Genomic DNA, 20692 nt, shown 5'->3' with positions numbered 1-20692 from the left:
GAGGCTATATACAGGGGGTACCAGGTAGTAATGAGGCTATATACAGGGGGTACCAGGTAGTAATGAGGCTATATACAGGGGGTACCAGGTAGTAATGAGGCTATATACAGGGGGTACCAGGTAGTAATGAGGCTATATACAGGGGGTACCAGGTAGTAATGAGGCTATATACAGGGGGTACCAGGTAGTAATGAGGCTATATACAGGGGGTACCAGGTAGTAATGAGGCTATATACAGGGGGTACCAGGTAGTAATGAGGCTATATACAGGGGGTACCAGGTAGTAATGAGGCTATATACAGGGGGTACCAGGTAGTAATGAGGCTATATACAGGGGGTACCAGGTAGTAATGAGGCTATATACAGGGGGTACCGGGTAGTAATGAGGTTATATACAGGGGGTACCTCCTCTCCTCTCTGACTAATGACTGACTCCTGGAGGATCCTGGGAGCGTCCGCGGACAGGATGGCGTGCGTTGCCACGGCGATGATCGTCCCGCCCCCTCTCCCTCAGCATCTCCGCTGCCGCCACGAAACCCACCGCATCATCGATGATGTCACACACACACACACACACACACACACACACACACACACACACACACACACACACACACACACACACACACACACACACACACACACACACACCAGAGACTGATAGATTATGGTAAAGGTCCTGAGGACAGGGTACTAACCTACCCAACCCTCTAACAGGGTACTAACCTACCCAACCCTCTAACAGGGTACTAACCTACCCAACCCTCTAACAGGGTACTAACCTACCCAACCCTCTAACGGGTACTAACCTACCCAACCATCTAACGGGGTACTAACCTACCCAACCCTCTAACGGGTACTAACCTACCCAACCCTCTAACGGGTACTAACCTACCCAACCCTCTAACGGGTACTAACCTACCCAACCCTCTAACGGGTACTAACCTACCCAACCCTCTAACGGGTACTAACCTACCCAACCCTCTAACGGGGTACTAACCTACCCAACCCTCTAACGGGGTACTAACCTACCCAACCCTCTAACAGGGTACTAACCTACCCAACCCTCTAACGGGGTACTAACCTACCCAACCCCCTAACGGGTACTAACCTACCCAACCCTCTAACGGGTACTAACCTACCCAACCCTCTAACGGGTACTAACCTACCCAACCCTCTAACGGGTACTAACCTACCCAACCCTCTAACGGGTACTAACCTACCCAACCCTCTAACGGGGTACTAACCTATCCAACCCTCTAACAGGGTACTAACCTACCCAACCCTCTAACAGGGTACTAACCTACCCAACCCCTAACAGGGTACTAACCTACCCAACCCTCTAACGGGTACTAACCTACCCAACCCTCTAACGGGTACTAACCTACCCAACCCTCTAACGGGGTACTAACCTACCCAACCCTCTAACGGGTACTAACCTACCCAACCCTCTAACGGGGTACTAACCTACCCAACCCTCTAACGGGGTACTAACCTACCCAACCCTCTAACAGGGTACTAACCTACCCAACCCTCTAACAGGGTACTAACCTACCCAACCCCCTAACAGGGTACTAACCTACCCAACCCTCTAACAGGGTACTAACCTACCCAACCCTCTAACAGGGTACTAACCTACCCAACCCTCTAACGGGTACTAACCTACCCAACCCTCTAACGGGTACTAACCTACCCAACCCCCTAACAGGGTACTAACCTACCCAACCCTCTAACAGGGTACTAACCTACCCAACCCTCTAACTAACAGGGTACTAACCTACCCAACCCTCTAACAGGGTACTAACCTACCCAACCCTCTAACAGGGTACTAACCTACCCAACCCTCTAACGGGGTACTAACCTACCCAACCCTCTAACAGGGTACTAACCTACCCAACCCTCTAACGGGGTACTTACCTACCCAACCCTGCCTTTAGGGAACTGTGGTTGTGGGTAGTGTAGTCCTACCTCCTCCTGTATGTACTGCAGTAGGAGGGGGTTGTGGGTAGTGTAGTCCTACCTCCTCCTGTACATACTGCAGTAGGAGGGGGTTGTGGGTAGTGTAATCCTACCTCCTCCTGGATGTACTGCAGTAGGAGGGGGTTGTGGGTAGTGTAGTCCTACCTCCTCCTGTATGTACTGCAGTAGGAGGGGTTGTGGGTAGTGTAGTCCTACCTCCTCCTGTAGATACTGCAGTAGGAGGGGGTTGTGGGTAGTGTAGTCCTACCTCCTGTATGTACTGCAGTAGGAGGGGGTTGTGGGTAGTGTAGTCCTACCTCCTCCTGTACGTACTGCAGTAGGAGGGGGTTGTGGGTAGTGTAGTCCTACCTCCTCCTGTTTGTACTGCAGTAGGAGGGGTTGTGGGTAGTGTAATCCTACCTCCTCCTGGATGTACTGCAGTAGGAGGGGGTTATGCAAATTAACTGAATCCCCCCCCAAAAAAACGTTCCACTGCATTTCAGCCCTGCCACAAAAGGACCAGCATGTCAGTGATTCTCTCGTTAACAGGTGTGAGTGTTGACGAGGACAAGGCTGGAGATCACTCTGTCATGCTGATTGAGTTCGAATAACAGACTGGAAGCTTCGGGTGTACACCGTTAGTTTATACTGGATACACCTGGTGTACACCGTTAGTTTATACTGGATACACCTGGTGTACACCGTTAGTTTATACTGGATACACCTGGTGTACACCGTTAGTTTATACTGAATACACCGGGTGTACAACTTTAGTTTATACTGGATACACCGGGTGTACAACTTTAGTTTATACTGAATACACCGGGGTACACCGTTAGTTTATACTGGATACACCGGGTGGGTTAGTTCTTCTTGAGAGAACTAACCCAAAATTAGTCGAACTAACCCAAAATTAGTCGAAAGGCTAAGGGATTCTCTTCCTGAGAAGAAGCTGACAGCCTTCAAACAGAGCAAAAAAAGTGGTCCCAAAAAATATGTCAAAATGAATAAAAAAATGATACAGCTGTCTTTAATAAGATCAAACTGAACTAACTGCTATCTTGAAATGTTGAAAAAGTGTTTTTAAATAGGCATCCTATCATTTGAAAATTAGTTGAAAGGCTAAGTGATTCTCCTCCTGAGAAGAAGCTGACAGCCTTCAAACATAGTGCAAAAAAAGTGTCACTGAGAAATAGGATAATTATGAAACATGAAAACTATATTGTCTGACTCAGCTACTATGCATGTTGGTTGGACAACACGAACACTTCGCTCGCTACATGTGAAAATTAAAAAGGATGGTTAGGATACTTAGCATGTTAGCTAACCCTTCCCTAACCACTAGCCCAGGGGTTCTCAAACTTTTTTGTGATAGCAAATTCATCAGTGACCCCCTCATAATCAGAACACAACTCGAGTGAGATAAAAAATATCATACAAGGAGTTTTACCATGATTTCGTGTGCAAGGCCGGACAAACCAAGTCTCGGGCCCTGGGAATGAACATTTTAAAGGTCTGCCTCTTGGAGGGAAAAAAACTTGCTAATTTCCTGCATTCTACACATTTTGTCATGGGGCAGAGAAATGTTTCTTGTTGCAACTATAACGCTAATATCCTGCAGTTCTACACATGTTGTCATGAGGCAGAGAAATGTTTCTTGTTGCAACTATAACGCTAATATCCTGCAGTTCTACACATGTTGTCATGGGGCAGAGAAATGTTTCTTGTTGCAACTATAACGCTAATATCCTGCAGTTCTACACATGTTGTCATGGGACAGAGAAATGTTTCTTGTTGCAACTATAACGCTAATATCCTGCAGTTCTACACATGTTGTCATGAGGCAGAGAAATGTTTCTTGTTGCAACTATAACGCTAATATCCTGCAGTTCTACACATGTTGTCATGGGGCAGAGAAATGTTTCTTGTTGCAACTATAACGCTAATATCCTGCAGTTCTACACATGTTGTCATGGGGCAGAGAAATGTTTCTTGTTGCAACTATAACGCTAATATCCTGCAGTTCTACACATGTTGTCATGAGGCAGAGAGAAAACGACTGTGTAACGAAGACACTGTAAGTTGAGAAGCAGGTGAAACGTTTAATAAAACAACAAACGAGACAACATAACAGTAGCGTCTTTGCATGTACACAGGATCAATACTGACTGGGGAAGGAACCTAAGGGAGGGCCAGATATAGGGGTGGTAATAAGTAAGGTAATGGAGTCCAGGTTTGCCTCATGACAACGTGCAGGTGCTCGTAATGATGGATCCCAGGACCGGCGGTTAGTATACCGGCGACGTCAAACACCGGAGGGGAGGAGCGAGAGCAGACGTGACAGACTGCCACCTCTCATTGAAGCCATGGAAGTTCACGGCCGACCGCACCACTGCAGGCATTGTTAGCAGAAAACAGGATCCCCCATAATAGTGAAATAAATAAATAGAAAGTCAATCATGGTACCAATAAATGCTTCTAATACACCAGATGTATGTCCTTGAACCGATTATGTTTAAATCTCATTTAAAAAGCATTTTTGAAACGGTCTGTTTGAGATACAAGTTTGAGGTGGCTTTTTTAAAGTATTTTTTCTCCAATTAATGCTTCGCCACAAATACGAGTATAGTCAAAATTATTTGGGTATGAGTTAACAGAACATTAACTTTTAAAAGTTTGATTTTCACTGGACAATTACTTTAAATTACAGTGCATTTATGTAAAAAAATATAGTATTGAAGTATTGAGATGGAAAATGTATAATAGGTGGAGTACTGTGGATACCAATAGGCTCATGTTGCCCAAGGTTTAATAACAAACATTGTAGATTAATAATATTACATTGTATTGTATTACACCCTCTAAACTTCCACGGATCCCTGGGGCAAAATGTGTTTTTTCAGTTGTTGGATCCCCCCGCTCCCTTTTGCCCTCAGAACAACCTCAATGCGTTGGAGCATGGACTCTACAAGGTGTCGAAAGCATTCCACAGGGATGCTGGCCCATGTTGACTCAAATGCTTCCCACAGTTGTGTCAAGTTGGCTGGATGTCCTTTTGTCTTGCCCATTTACCTTCTGAATGGCACACATACACAGTACATGTCTCAATTGTCTCAAGGCTTAAAAAACCTTCTTTAACCTGTCTCCTCTCTTTCATCTACACGGATGGAAGTGGATTTAACAGGTGACATCAATAAGGGATCATATCTTTCTCCTGAATCCCCTGTTTTCAATACAGGTATAACGACACTGAGCTTTTTTTCGAAAATGTTTTATGAGGTTGGAGAACACATTTGGGAGGGATCTTGAAACTTTGCCGCAAGTGGATCTTTTAGCAAGACAATAACCCCAAGCACACATCAAAATCCACAAAGAAATGGTTCATTGACCACAAAATCAACATTTTGAATGGCCGTCTCAGGATTTGATCCCCATTGAAAACCTGTGGTTTGAATTGAAGAGGGCAGTCCATAAACGCAGACGAAGGATATCAAGGATCTGGAAATATTCTGTATGGAGGAGTGGTCTAAGATCCCTCCCAATGTGTTCTCCAATCATCATTAAAAAAGTGTTTAAGGCTGTGTTGTTATCCTCGCAAGGGGAGGATGCTAGAGTATTAAAAACAGGGGTGCCAATCATTTTGATAATTTTGTATTACTTGTTTAACAAAATCTCTTGCTCTGAGCACTTGCATTAGTATAAAATAATATAATTTTCCCTTTTTTTGCATTCAAATACTGTAGAATTAGTAGTATTTGTATTATATATTTTATATAGTATTTTTTGCTCATCTTTCTCAAGGGTGCCAATAATTTGGGACTTGACTGTATGTAATCAAATAGTCCATATTTCAGAGGTACCTTTTGTATGAGGTAAGATGTTCCTTCTAAATCTTGTTATTGCGTAACATTTTTATGCTTGTCTTTGAAACGAATAGTCCAAGAGTACCCAATGTTTCAGAACCAGATTTTGGTTTCAGCTGACAACTACATACCTTTGCCTTTCAATCTCCTACACAATATCCCCTTGACTGGTGTGCATGAAGATATCAAGAGAGACAGACATCTAGCAAGAAAAAGTCAATTGGAGGGAACACTGACAGATCAGCGCAACAAGACCATGGATTTTTACACTGGCTGCAGTGAGCAGAAAGCAAGAAAACTCAATAAAAAAATGTGAATGTGGAAATGCCTAAAATAACATTGTGAATCCGACTGAGTGAAAACAATTCACAATTCTCCTACATTTACAGTCCTAGTTATCATTGCCCAAAACAAAGGGAATCATTTCAAACATCTCACACATTTTTGCTTATTGTGTCCATTGACTAGAATTCATATATATTTGGGTTAAAAGACCAATTCAGTGGAAAAACAAAATGGGGTAAAAATAGCCCAGCCCAGTTAATATTGACTGCAGCTGCAGCTCTTCAGGCAGCAGCACTCCCACTTCATCTTACGTTAGGGACACAGATCAAGGGTTCTCCAGGGACTGACAGTATTCTTCAAGCTAATTACATCCAGTTTATTTGGGGTGTCAGGTAGCCTAGTGCCTAGTGGTTAGCGCATTGGGCCAGTAACCGAAAGGTTGTTGGATCGAATCCCTGAGCTGACAAGGTAAAAAATCTGTCATTCTGCCCTAAATAAGGCAGTTAACCCACTGTTCCCTGGTAGGCTGTCATTGTAAATAAGAATTTGTTCTTAACTGACTTGCCTAGTCAAAATAAAAGGTTAAATTGACAGCACCTTGTCTCTGCAAGCCAAGTAGGAAGGTTAGTTCACCTCACAAACCAGAGTCCATTTTTTGTTGTTGTTGATTAACATCGAGGATGAGTGCCATGGGAACTATCGGTATGGCCCAGCAGGACCAGCCTAAGTGACAGGCCTCACATGTTTAATATAATGCACACAAAATAATGGAGCCCTTAACCTTCACGGCACATTCAACGTTTTTTTTGCTCTCCATGCAATCCTCGCACGCAGACGTATGTGTGTGTGCAACAGGCTGAATGAAGCTAATGAATCCAACATGGACAGAGAGGCTGCATTGTTTTGTTCATCATGAACCATGCCTATAGACCAATCACCATGACTAATTAGCTCAACTAAGAGCAGCAATTTACTCTACAGGCCATAATGGGAGGTGGAAGCTCAACTTGCAATATTTAATGCTCTTATATAATGACACATAACCAGTGGTGTAAAGTACTCAAGTAAAAATACTTTAAAGTACTACTTAAGTCATTTTCTGGGGGTATCTGTACTTTACTATTTATATTTGACAACTTTTACTTTTACTTTGCTACCTTCCTAAAGAAAATAATGTACTTTTTACTCCATACATTTTCCCTGACACCCAGAAGTACTTGTTATGTTTCGAATGCTTAGCAAGACAGGAAAAAGGTCAAATTCACACACTTATCAAGAGAACATCCCTGGTCATCCCTTCTAACTCTGGCAGACTCACTAATCACAAATGCGTTGTTTTTAAATGATGTTCGAGTGTTGGAGTGTGCCCCTGGCTATCTGTAAAAAAAAAAAGGCAATAAAAAAATGGTGCTGTCTGGTTTGCTGGGAGTTAAAAAATGAACCCCAAAAGGTTCTTTGAGGAACCATGATAAGGGGTTCTTCGAAGAACTTATAGGAGTTCCCACAAAATGTTCTTCAAATAACTTTTAGGGGTTCCCCCACAGTTCCAATTTGAAGAACCCCTAAAGGATACTCCAGGAACCTTTACTTTTTAGAGTCTATATTGATAAAAGTCACCTGGTCCGAGAGACATTTACATAGTTATACACAGCCCAATTTGGGATGATTATTTTAGGGTGAAATAGTGGCCACAACAGACAGACCTGAAATCGACCATAATTCGACGTCCTTGGACGTCATGTGCTGACTGGGTATGACCAAAGTTATTCTGTTTAGCTACACTTTGTAGTACATTTTTACACTATAATTAATGTTTCTGATGCCACATCGCCCGTTTTCAAAGGGAGTCGTTGGTTTTTAGGGGCAGTCGCTTTTTAGCTTTTTGTCTGAAAGTATTTTCTCAACTGCGATACCAACTCCACTCTATAAGGAATGTGAAATGATTTATACTTGTACTTTTAATACTTAAGTATATTTTAACAATTACATGGCGCTTTATTCCTGAATCCAGCTATCCGTAGATCTATAGGTGACTCCTCGCTTGCTCTGTTGATCTTTGTTGTGTTTGTTAACCATGTACAGTAGTCTCATCGTTCTACTCCCTGTCAATATACTGTGGTCTCAATCACACTCATCTAATGAACAGGCACCCCACCCAGAGCACGTCACTCCATCAACTGTCCTGCTGTCTGCAGCTAGGGAGAGCCAGCAGCACAGGACTTAGTGAACAAAGCAACACATATTGTGAGTGTGACTGTATCTGTGTGTACGGTATGAGAAGAGCGATACAGAGACACAGAACGTCATTGTTCTCTACACTCAATCATAAAAGTTCACTTTCCAAAGCACATCTTTGTTTTTTGTTTTTTACCTGGAAGCCATATCAAATATATCTCAGATTATAAGTAAATGCATAGTAACAGCTCATTACCACAATTAAACTAAACAACACAGCCTCTGTCGACACATCATCTGGCTTCAGACAGAAGCTGTTGAATATTTTTTACCGCAAACATAACATACAGTCTGCAAGCGTATGAAATATACATAACTCGGCATCTAGTAGATATTCAGTTTTCCCGATTATAAACAGATAGAAATGCCATGCACCACAAGTGATTCATTTCAATAAAAAGGCTTACTTCAAGTCTAGCAAACCAAACACTATAATTTCAGTACAACATGCAGTTGAACACATGTACAGTATATAAACTATCAAGAGAATCTCACCTGCATTGTCACTGCACTTGTTAAAAGTCCACCTTTAGTGCCTGCAATATTGTGGAGAAGTATATGGTCCAATGGTCATTGATGCCCTTTTCGGAGTAAATCCGGCTGATAGGAGACAGGAAATGTATAGTCCTTGTATCACGCTGCCTCCACAGAATTCGTACACCTACAGTAGACAGAGAAGCACTGCGTCACTGTACTGTCTTTCTTGCATTCTTTATTTACTTCACTCTCTGTGTTTCAGCCTTCGCTATCTGTCTGTCTCTCTCTCACTCTCTCTCAACCTCTTTTGCTTTCTCTCTCTCTCTCTCTAGTAGTCTCTGAGTCTCTCTCACATGAGCACGCTTTCTCGCTCTTCCACAATTACAGCTGCAAGCTACAGTCCACACAGAGCAGCTTCTCTCTCCCAGTCTCTTTCCCCCACACTTTCCCTCCCCCTTCTGTCTCTCACCACTCCAAGCGACTTATATGCCCTATGTCTTGTGCGCTCTCTACACTCATAAAAAAGGTGCTATCTGTCCCCATAAGAGAACCATTTGACTAACCTTTTTTGGTTCCAAGTAGAACACTTTTGGTTCCTGATAGAAACTTTGAGGTTCCATGTAGAACCATTTCCACAGAGGGTTCTACATGGAACTAGTGCTGAGCGATAAGTGTTTTTTGAGCTCGATTCGGTTTTGGGTTCGATTATAAAAAAATAATTATGTTTTTTATTTTGTTTACGATAATTTTTTTCAAAATTAAATGCATTATGAAATAATGACATTCAAATGATTTTAGAGCTTTTTAATTGAAATTCTAAAGCCAACAACAGTGAACATTCACATTCAATTATTTCTGTCAGGTCCACATTGGGTTGACATCAATAGAAAAATTGGAAATTGCTATGAAATAATACAATATTTCAGTTGTGTATATTACTTAGTTTTATTTGATGGCTTTATTATTTTTAATTCCTTAAAGTCATCATCTCATCTCTGCTCAGGCAGTAGCAGCTAGCCAGACAAAGTTATCTCTGCGCACCCTGTACTGTACTGTCTTTAGTCATCCTATTCAGCTAGGCAAGCCTGCCTAAGTATGTTGCAGAGCTGTCTGACAAAATTATTTGACTAGCTCTTCAAAGTAGATAACCAACCTGGACTGGGGGGTAGATGTAACTTAGTAAACGAAATCTGGGACACTTCAATTATACTGAACAAAAATATAAATGCAATGTGCAACAATTTCAAAGATTTTACTGAGTTACAGTTCATATAAGGAAATCAGTCAATTTAAATAAATTCATTAGACCCTAATCTATGGATTTCACATGACTGGGAACACAGATATGCATCTGTTGGTCACAGATACGTAAAACAATATTGGCCTCATTATGGGCCTCAGAATCTCGTCACGGTATTTATGTGCATTCAAATTGCCATTTTTTTGTTGTCTGTATTTTATGCCTACCCATACCATAACCCCACCGCCACCATGGGGCACTATGTTCACACGTTGACATCAGCAAACCTCTCGCCCACACAACGCCATACACGTGGTCTGCGGTTGAGAGGCCGGTTGGTCGTACTGCCAAATTCTTTAAAGCAACGTTGGAGGTGGCTTCTGGTAGAGAAATTAACATTAAATTATCTGGCAACAGCTTTGGTGGACATTCTTGCAGTCAGCATGCCAATTGCACGGTCCCTCAAAACTTGAGACATCTGTGGCATTGTGTTGTGTGACAAAACTGCACATTTTAGAGTGGCCCTTTATTGTCCCCCAGCACAAGGTGCACCTGTGTAATGATCATGCTGTTTATTCAGCTTCTTGATATGCCACACCTGTCAGGTGGATGGATTATCTTAGCAAAAGAGAAATGCTCACTAACAAGGATGTAAACAAAATGTGAGAGAAATAAGCTTTTTGTGCGTATGGAACATTTCTGGGATATTTTATTTCAGCTCATGAAACATGGGACCAACACTTTACATGTTGAGTTTATATTTTTGATCAATGTAGTATGATGTTACGAATTACAATTCGTATGATATGTTGCTAATTGCAATTTGTTATGAATTGCAAATAATGCAATATGTTATGAATTTGCAAAACTTCAAATTTGTTGTGGCTAACGTTAGCTAGGTGGCTAACACTAACCTTAACTAGGTGGCTAACGTTAGCTAGGTGGCTAACACTAACCTTAACTAGGTGGCTAACGTTAGCTAGGTGGCTAACACTAACCTTAACTAGGTGGCTAACGTTAGCTAAGCTAGAGGATAGGGTTAGGGGTTATTGTTAGGGTTAAGGTTAGGGTTGAGGTTAGGAGTTTGGTTAAAGGGATAAGGTTAGGGGATTTTTTAGCTAACATGCCAAGTAGTTGCAAAGTAGCTAAAAAGTAGTTGCTAATTAGCAAAAATGTTAAAGTTGTACATGATGACATTCAAATACACAACCTTTGGGTTGCTAGACCCAACCACCCCGACCAACCACCCAACTTTTGTTTTTGCCATAATTAACCTTCTGTCTTATGTAACCATACCAAACATAACACATCATACTAATTTGGAGGTCCCGGATTTACATTTACTATGTTACATCTAGTCTATGAGACCAGGCTGAGTTAAGGCATACTTTCACAAACTGTCTCTATCCCTCTCTCATTGTTGTGTTGTGTACATCTCCTATGTGGTTTATGCGGTCTGTGTGTATCTAACCTAAAGTAGCAGGCGTAAAAGTTTCTCTCTGTCCGAGCTGGAAAGAACAGCCAGCTTGCAGAGGTGCAAAATGTACTCAATAGTCATAGTTGAGTAAAAGTAAAGATACCTTAATAGAAAATGACTCAAGTAGTAGTGGAAGTCACCCAGTAAAATACGACTTCAGTAATTAGATTTTTATTTTAATTTAACTAGGAAAGTCAGTTAAGAACAAATATTTATTATTTACAATGACGGCCTACCCTGGTCAAAACCGGACGACGCTGGGCCAATTGTGCGCCACCCTATGGGACTCTCAATCACGGCCGGATGTGATACAGCCTGGATTCAAACCAGGGACTGAAGTGACACCTCTTGCACTGAGATGCAGTGCCTTAGACCGCTGCGCCACTCAGGAATAAAAGTCTAAAAGTATTTGGTTTTAAATATACTTAAAATAAATGGAATTGCTAAAGTAAAAATAATTTCAAAATACTTATATTAAGCAAACCAGATGGCACAATGTTTTTGTGGATAGCAAGAAAGACATCTGCCTCACCTGCCCTGAATGACGGGTTGCCACTGGCTAGTACACATGATTCAATTATTTTGGATAAGATATTTGTATTTGTCAAAAGGGCAGTTGAGCATCGTGTCACCAGAATAAGACCCTCGATATTTATTGGAAAGGAGCACCAAGCTCATCACCGTGCACTTTCAACACTGTGAAATTCATCATAATATACTTAATCTGTTGCCTAAGAAACTGCATGGTTTCCTGAGTAGTAGTGGGAGGGCCACACTCAATATCATCGCGTGACAAGTTTACTTCGATATGATGGAAATGACATAAAGATTTGAGCATAAAGGCGTTTCCACCGCCATTTCTCGCATAATTAATTTTACAGACAAAAATATCCCACCATGTCGAACGAACAAATTAAAAACTGTTGATAAAAACGTGGTTAATGTAGTTAATTACGACATTTCTGCGCTGAACTAGGTTGAATATTTGGTTAATGAAAACTACAACTCCCTTCAGCCCAGTGTCCCACATAGTTCTTGACTTGATTTCTCTCGTGAATGATTTGATTTCTCTCTGGAGAAACGGCGCGTTGGGATCACAGAAATAACGAACTAAATGGAATTCAAGTCATTGAACCCACATCGGTCAATTAGTTGTTGAATAACCGGAGAAAAAAATACGAAATTTCGGTTAATCGCTCAGCACTTGCCCTCTCTCCAGTGCTTAATTTTAGCCGGATCCTACTGGAACAGGATCTGGCACCTCTCCGTCTTGGAACAGTTTCGTTTTGTCCGGATCCGGTACCTCTTCTGGCATGAAAAATAATTGTCACTTTTTGCAATGTAAAGATTCTAATAAACGTGATCAAAGTTCTTTGGAGTTGCCTCTTCTTTAATCCCCCCCATCTCTCACTACAATGAGATTCACTTTCTATTATCTCTCTCTCCCGCTCTCTACTCCGATAGACATGAGCCTGCAACTCTCATCTCTCCAGCATTGCAATTCATAATGTCCTTATAGAGCCGCGCAAAGGGTTGAAATACATTTGACAAAGTTATGGTTACTGCTGTCTGTTGAGAAATAAATTAAATAGGCCTAGGCTATTGATGGATTCAATGTCGTTTTCATTGATCTCAGATTCTCAGTTTGTCCGTGTCTAAATTGCCTGTCATTTCGATCATTTTGTGCTTTCAAGACAACTTGGAACTCGAAAACAAATAAGCCGAATCATGATGTCAGTGATCGTCAGGTCGGAAAGTCGGAGCTCTAGAAGAGGCCAGAGTTCCCCATGTGGAATTTCAAATTGGATGACCATCCAAAACAAATTTTTCCAGTCTGAGCTCGTTATTTCCCCAATTTCGCAGTTGTCTTGAACGCACTGAAGTCTGAAGTCGTAGATTGCCCAGCTCCGAGTTCCCAGTTGTTTTGAACGCAGCATTAAAAAGATCGTGCCAAAATCTCCAATCGTAAAATGACGTAGAATTGCATTAAATGCGTTTATAAAAAGGCCAAACATTTTCTGGACCCTAGGCCACAAACCTTTTTTCCCCATGTGGGCAACTTCTGTAAATGCCTCTACTTACTGCTCTATGCCACTACGCAAATGTGATGATATGCATGCAATGCAGGTCACCCCCCCTCTCGTGCTCACTTGTTCCGGCAACTCCTGATTTACAAATTAGGCACTGTCTAGCTCTTTTTTTCTCCCTCAGTCAGTCTTTTTCCAGTAACTCCACAGTCAACAACTCCACAGTCAACAACGTCTAGCCTAGGGGTGTCAAATTCGATTCACAAGTGTCTGCGGGTTTTGGTTTTTCCTTTCAATAAAGACCTAGACAACCAGGTGAGGGGAGTTCCTAACTAATTAGTGACCTTAATTAATCTATCAAGTACAAGGGTGGAGGGATAACCTGCAGACTCTTGGCCCTCTGTGGAATGAGTTTGACACGTGACTAACCCTTACCTAGCTCCTCTCTCTCTCTCTCTGTGGCTTGTATTCTTTCCCCTGGCTTCCTTGTTTGGGCACTCTCTCCCTCCCCTACTCGCTCTCTCCTCTTCCCCCTTTCTCTCCTTTCTCCCCCTCTCTACTCTGTTCCTCTCTCATTCTTCCACCCCTGGCAGTGCACTCTTAATCCCCCCGCCAGAGTCCATGCCCTTGTAGAGCAGAGAGCATACGCTGGCGACCGTCAGCCCAGCTCCAGTTGATGAGGTAGCAGCATATCGCTTAGGGGCCCTGGCATGGGTCACATCCTGCCACGGCCCTGCCGCAGCCTTCAGGGAGGCACCATCCTAGTCAACTCCCCCTCCACTATCACTGCACTTCATGTGTAAGCACTGAGCATTCATGGTTGCTTCACCCAATCATAATAACTTATCACAATAAAATAACAACAGCTTGCAGTCAACGGTAGATCCACCTAGCCAGGTAAACACTTCTTTAATCACTAGATTGTAATACTGGGGTGGTGAACTATTAATGACTTACCACATAATTGTTAACAATATATAAATGAACGTCATATAAATGCACACACTCAATCTCATAGCAATATAACAAGGTCATTCTTCTTTCCGATTTGGATAATCTGGCAACGTCAAAGCATTCCCCCTAGCATGTCCATGTTTGTCTTGTCTTATAATGCATTTGTGTGGTATGGAGTCCACATACCTACAAATCCAGAAGGCTAAATTAAAATGGCGTGCTGACTGTTAATGGAGTGGGACAAACATATGACTTCACTGTCTGTTGTGGCTTCAAGCTCATGTAATGAATAATACAACAGTCTCCACCTGTATCAGTGCAGTCAATGGGCCTGACAGTTGCTATTTATATGTATATTTTCAGCACAGTGTCTTCCCTCCACGATCACACTCAGTCAACTTGTCCTTGAATTACACAGACAAGATAGCAAAACAATACCCAGAGAAAAGACAGTTTATTATCCTCTTTTAAAAGCTAATCAGCATGTAGTGACATAGCCTGATGCAAAATAGAAATTCCAGGAGAAAAACTCTCCATGTAACTAAATTATGCTCTGAATGAAAGTAAGCTCACCCATGCGGTTAATTTGACTAATTTTCTGAAATGACTTTTGTTTCTCATGAGGCGATGTAGCTAGCTAATGAGTTTGTCGGTCCACTCCAGCTGAATAATATGTATAGAGATCCTATTAAATAACTATTCTAATATTCTAATTCATAATTCTATGGTCATATGACCCACAATGAGAGACAACTGGGGAATGCAGCTGATCGGTAGATTACTACGCTGACATCACAATGTCAGACCTGGGAATTGATTGAATCAACGTGAATAGCTTGAAACATTCATGACTAAGACCTTTGTATAGACAGACATAGCTATCCTGATTTGTGCTGCAGCGAAAATAGAGAGGATGCATAGTACAGTAATGCATAGTACAGCAACGTGAAAGTGCAATGGTCTCCTGAGGGATCTTCTCCCAGACCTGGACTAAAGCATCCACCAACTCCTGGACAGTCTGTGGTGCAACGTGGCGTTGGTGGATGGAGCGAGACATGATGTCCCAGAGGTGCTCAATTGGATTCAGGTCTGGGGAACGGGCGGGCCGATCCATAGCATCAATGCCTTCCTCTTGCAGGAACTGCTGACACACTCCAGCCACATGAGGTCTAGCATTGTCTTGCATTAGGAGGAACCCAGGGCCAACCGCACCAGCATATGGTCTCACAAGGGGTCTGAGGATCTCATCTCGGTACCTAATGGCAGTCAGGCTACCTCTCAATTTAGAACGCTCATTTAGAACGCTCATTTAGAACCCTCATTTAGAACCCTCATTTAGAACCCTCATTTAGAACGCTCATTTAGAACCCTCATTTAGAACGCTCATTTAGAACCCTCATTTAGAACGCTCTTTTAGAACCCTCATTTAGAACCCTCATTTAGAACCCTCATTTAGAACGCTCTTTTAGAACCCTCATTTACAACAACAATCAGCGTTTGAGCTGGACACACTTTTTTCAGAAACTATTTACACAAAAAACACACACACAGTCCTTACAAAGTTTATCTCCAGAATGTGAGCAGTTTATTTTTGGATGCAAATGGTTCATATATTCACAGAAGTATATATATTTAATCACTGAACAGTAGCAGACCTAACTTCATCTGTTCCTGACTCTAGATAGTGGATTAAAAAGACCACCTGTTGTTACATCAACACCAGACATCATGATTCATGGAAATGGACATTGTATTTTATCAAATATGAAAACCTTAAATCTCTTCAAATTCAAATCAGTCAGAAAATAAGGATCGTACATAAAACAGAGCAGAATAAATCATCACATCACCACCAGCTCAGCTATAGACTACACCAGCGTGACTTGTATCTATGTGGACCCTACTACAGTTTAACCAGCTCAGCTATAGACTACACCAGCATGACTAGTATCTATGTGGACCCTACTACAGTTTAACCAGCTCAGCTATAGACTACACCAGCATGACTAGTATCTATGTGGACCCTACTACAGTTTAACCAGCTCAGCTATAGACTACACCAGCATGACTAGTATCTATGTGGACCCTACTACAGTTTAACCAGCTCAGCTATAGACTACACCAGCATGACTAGTATCTATGTGGACCCCACTACAGTTTAACCAGCTCAGCTATAGACTACACCAGCATGACTAGTATCTATGTGGACCCTACTACAGTTTAACCAGCTCAGCTATAGACTACACCAGCATGACTAGTATCTATGTGGACCCTACTACAGTTTAACCAGCTCAGCTATAGACTACACCAGCATGACTAGTATCTATGTGGACCCTACTACAGTTTAACCAGCTCAGCTATAGACTACACCAGCATGACTAGTATCTATGTGGACCCTACTACAGTTTAACCAGCTCAGCTATAGACTACACCAGCATGACTAGTATCTATGTGGACCCTACTACAGTTTAACCAGCTCAGCTATAGACTACACCAGCATGACAAGTATCTATGTGGACCCTACTACAGTTTAACCAGCTCAGATATAGACTACACCAGCATGACTAGTATCTATGTGGACCCTACTACAGTTTAACCAGCTCAGCTATAGACTACACCAGCATGACTAGTATCTATGTGGACCCTACTACAGTTTAACCAGCTCAGCTATAGACTACACCAGCATGACTAGTATCTATGTGGACCCTACTACAGTTTAACCAGCTCAGCTATAGACTACACCAGCATGACTAGTATCTATGTGGACCCTACTACAGTTTAACCAGCTCAGCTATAGACTACACCAGCATGACTAGTATCTATGTGGGCCCTACTACAGTTTAACCAGCTCAGCTATAGACTACACCAGCATGACTAGTATCTATGTGGACCCTACTACAGTTTAACCAGCTCAGCTATAGACTACACCAGCATGACTAGTATCTATGTGGACCCTACTACAGTTTAACCAGCTCAGCTATAGACTACACCAGCATGACTAGTATCTATGTGGACCCTACTACAGTTTAACCAGCTCAGCTATAGACTACACCAGCATGACTAGTATCTATGTGGACCCTACTACAGTTTAACCAGCTCAGCTATAGACTACACCAGCATGACTAGTATCTATGTGGGCCCTACTACAGTTTAACCAGCTCAGCTATAGACTACACCAGCATGACTAGTATCTATGTGGACCCTACTACAGTTTAACCAGCTCAGCTATAGACTACACCAGCATGACTAGTATCTATGTGGACCCTACTACAGTTTAACCAGCTCAGCTATAGACTACACCAGCATGACTAGTATCTATGTGGACCCTACTACAGTTTAACCAGCTCAGCTATAGACTACACCAGCATGACTAGTATCTATGTGGACCCTACTACAGTTTAACCAGCTCAGCATTAGACTACACCAGCATGACTAGTATCTATGTGGACCCTACTACAGTTTAACCAGCTCAGCTATAGACTACACCAGCATGACTAGTATCTATGTGGACCCTACTACAGTTTAACCAGCTCAGCTATAGACTACACCAGCATGACTAGTATCTATGTGGACCCTACTACAGTTTAACCAGCTCAGCTATAGACTACACCAGCATGACTAGTATCTATGTGGACCCTACTACAGTTTAACCAGCTCAGCTATAGACTACACCAGCATGACTAGTATCTATGTGGACCCTACTACAGTTTAACCAGCTCAGCTATAGACTACACCAGCATGACTAGTATCTATGTGGACCCTACTACAGTTTAACCAGCTCAGCTATAGACTACACCAGCATGACTAGTATCTATGTGGACCCTACTACAGTTTAACCAGCTCAGCTATAGACTACACCAGCATGACTAGTATCTATGTGGACCCTACTACAGTTTAACCAGCTCAGCTATAGACTACACCAGCATGACTAGTATCTATGTGGACCCTACTACAGTTTAACCAGCTCAGCTATAGACTACACCAGCATGACTAGTATCTATGTGGACCCTACTACAGTTTAACCAGCTCAGCTATAGACTACACCAGCATGACTAGTATCTATGTGGACCCTACTACAGTTTAACCAGCTCAGCTATAGACTACACCAGCATGACTAGTATCTATGTGGACCCTACTACAGTTTAACCAGCTCAGCTATAGACTACACCAGCATGACTAGTATCTATGTGGACCCTACTACAGTTTAACCAGCTCAGCTATAGACTACACCAGCTTGACTAGTATCTATGTGGACCCTACTACAGTTTAACCAGCTCAGCTATAGAGTACACCAGCATGACTAGTATCTATGTGGACCCTACTACAGTTTAACCAGCTCAGCTATAGAGTACACCAGCATGACTAGTATCTATGTGGACCCTACTACAGTTTAACCAGCTCAGCTATAGACTACACCAGCATGACTAGTATCTATGTGGACCCTACTACAGTTTAACCAGCTCAGCTATAGACTACACCAGCGTGACTAGTATCTATGTGGACCCTACTACAGTTTAACCAGCTCAGCTATAGACTACACCAGCGTGACTAGTATCTATGTGGACCCTACTACAGTTTAACCAGCTCAGCTATAGACTACACCAGCATGACTAGTATCTATGTGGACCCTACTACAGTTTAACCAGCTCAGCTATAGACTACACCAGCATGACTAGTATCTATGTGGACCCTACTACAGTTTAACCAGCTCAGCTATAGACTACACCAGCATGACTAGTATCTATGTGGACCCTACTACAGTTTAACCAGCTCAGCTATAGACTACACCAGCTTGACTAGTATCTATGTGGACCCTACTACAGTTTAACCAGCTCAGCTATAGACTACACCAGCATGACTAGTATCTATGTGGACCCTACTACAGTTTAACCAGCTCAGCTATAGAGTACACCAGCATGACTAGTATCTATGTGGACCCTACTACAGTTTAACCAGCTCAGCTATAGACTACACCAGCATGACTAGTATCTATGTGGACCCTACTACAGTTTAACCAGCTCAGCTATAGACTACACCGGCATGACTAGTATCTATGTGGACCCTACTACAGTTTAACCAGCTCAGCTATAGACTACACCAGCGTGACTAGTATCTATGTGGACCCTACTACAGTTTAACCAGCTCAGCTATAGACTACACCAGCATGACTAGTATCTATGTGGACCCTACTACAGTTTAACCAGCTCAGCTATAGACTACACCAGCATGACTAGTATCTATGTGGACCCTACTACAGTTTAACCAGCTCAGCTATAGACTACACCAGCATGACTAGTATCTATGTGGACCCTACTACAGTTTAACCAGCTCAGCTATAGACTACACCAGCATGACTAGTATCTATGTGGACCCTACTACAGTTTAACCAGCTCAGCTATAGACTACACCAGCATGACTAGTATCTATGTGGACCCTACTACAGTTTAACCAGCTCAGCTATAGACTACACCAGCATGACTAGTATCCATGTGGACCCTACTACAGTTTAACCAGCTCAGCTATAGACTACACCAGCGTGACTAGTATCTATGTGGACCCTACTACAGTTTAACCAGCTCAGCTATAGACTACACCAGCATGACTAGTATCTATGTGGACCCTACTACAGTTTAACCAGCTCAGCTATAGACTACACCAGCATGACTAGTATCTATGTGGACCCTACTACAGTTTAACCAGCTCAGCTATAGACTACACCAGCATGACTAGTATCTATGTGGACCCTACTACAGTTTAACCAGCTCAGCTATAGACTACACCAGCATGACTAGTATCTATGTGGACCCTACTACAGTTTAACCAGCTCAGCTATAGACTACACCAGCATGACTAGTATCTATGTGGACCCTACTACAGTTTAACCAGCTCAGCTATAGACTACACCAGCATGACTAGTATCTATGTGGACCCTACTACAGTTTAACCAGCTCAGCTATAGACTACACCAGCATGACTAGTATCTATGTGGACCCTACTACAGTTTAACCAGCTCAGCTATAGACTACACCAGCATGACTAGTATCTATGTGGACCCTACTACAGTTTAACCAGCTCAGCAGTACTATTATAATAGATATTAAACCCAGGATAGATGGTCTGAGTGAATGTGGTCTGGACTCTGTGGAGGAGGGTCATTGTGTCAGAGACCCTGTAG

The 20692-nt window shown here is 42.3% G+C and overlaps 1 long non-coding RNA gene across 1 annotated transcript; it reads right to left on the bottom strand.

Moving 5' to 3' along the window:
• Positions 1 to 4041: 4041 nt before the first annotated feature.
• Positions 4042 to 9339, bottom strand: LOC106562080 (uncharacterized). Its single transcript, XR_006763748.1, has 2 exons — positions 8838 to 9339; positions 4042 to 4351 (listed from the first exon to the last, which is right to left on the bottom strand). It is a non-coding gene; the product is annotated as an uncharacterized lncRNA (long non-coding RNA).
• Between the last annotated feature and the right edge of the window lie 11353 nt (positions 9340 to 20692).

The sequence above is a fragment of the Salmo salar genome, unplaced genomic scaffold (assembly GCF_905237065.1).
Source record: "Salmo salar unplaced genomic scaffold, Ssal_v3.1, whole genome shotgun sequence".
Taxonomy (NCBI): Eukaryota; Metazoa; Chordata; class Actinopteri; order Salmoniformes; family Salmonidae; genus Salmo; species Salmo salar.
The sequence above is the reverse complement of the archived record's forward strand: the minus strand, read 5'-3'. Positions and strand labels throughout refer to the sequence as shown.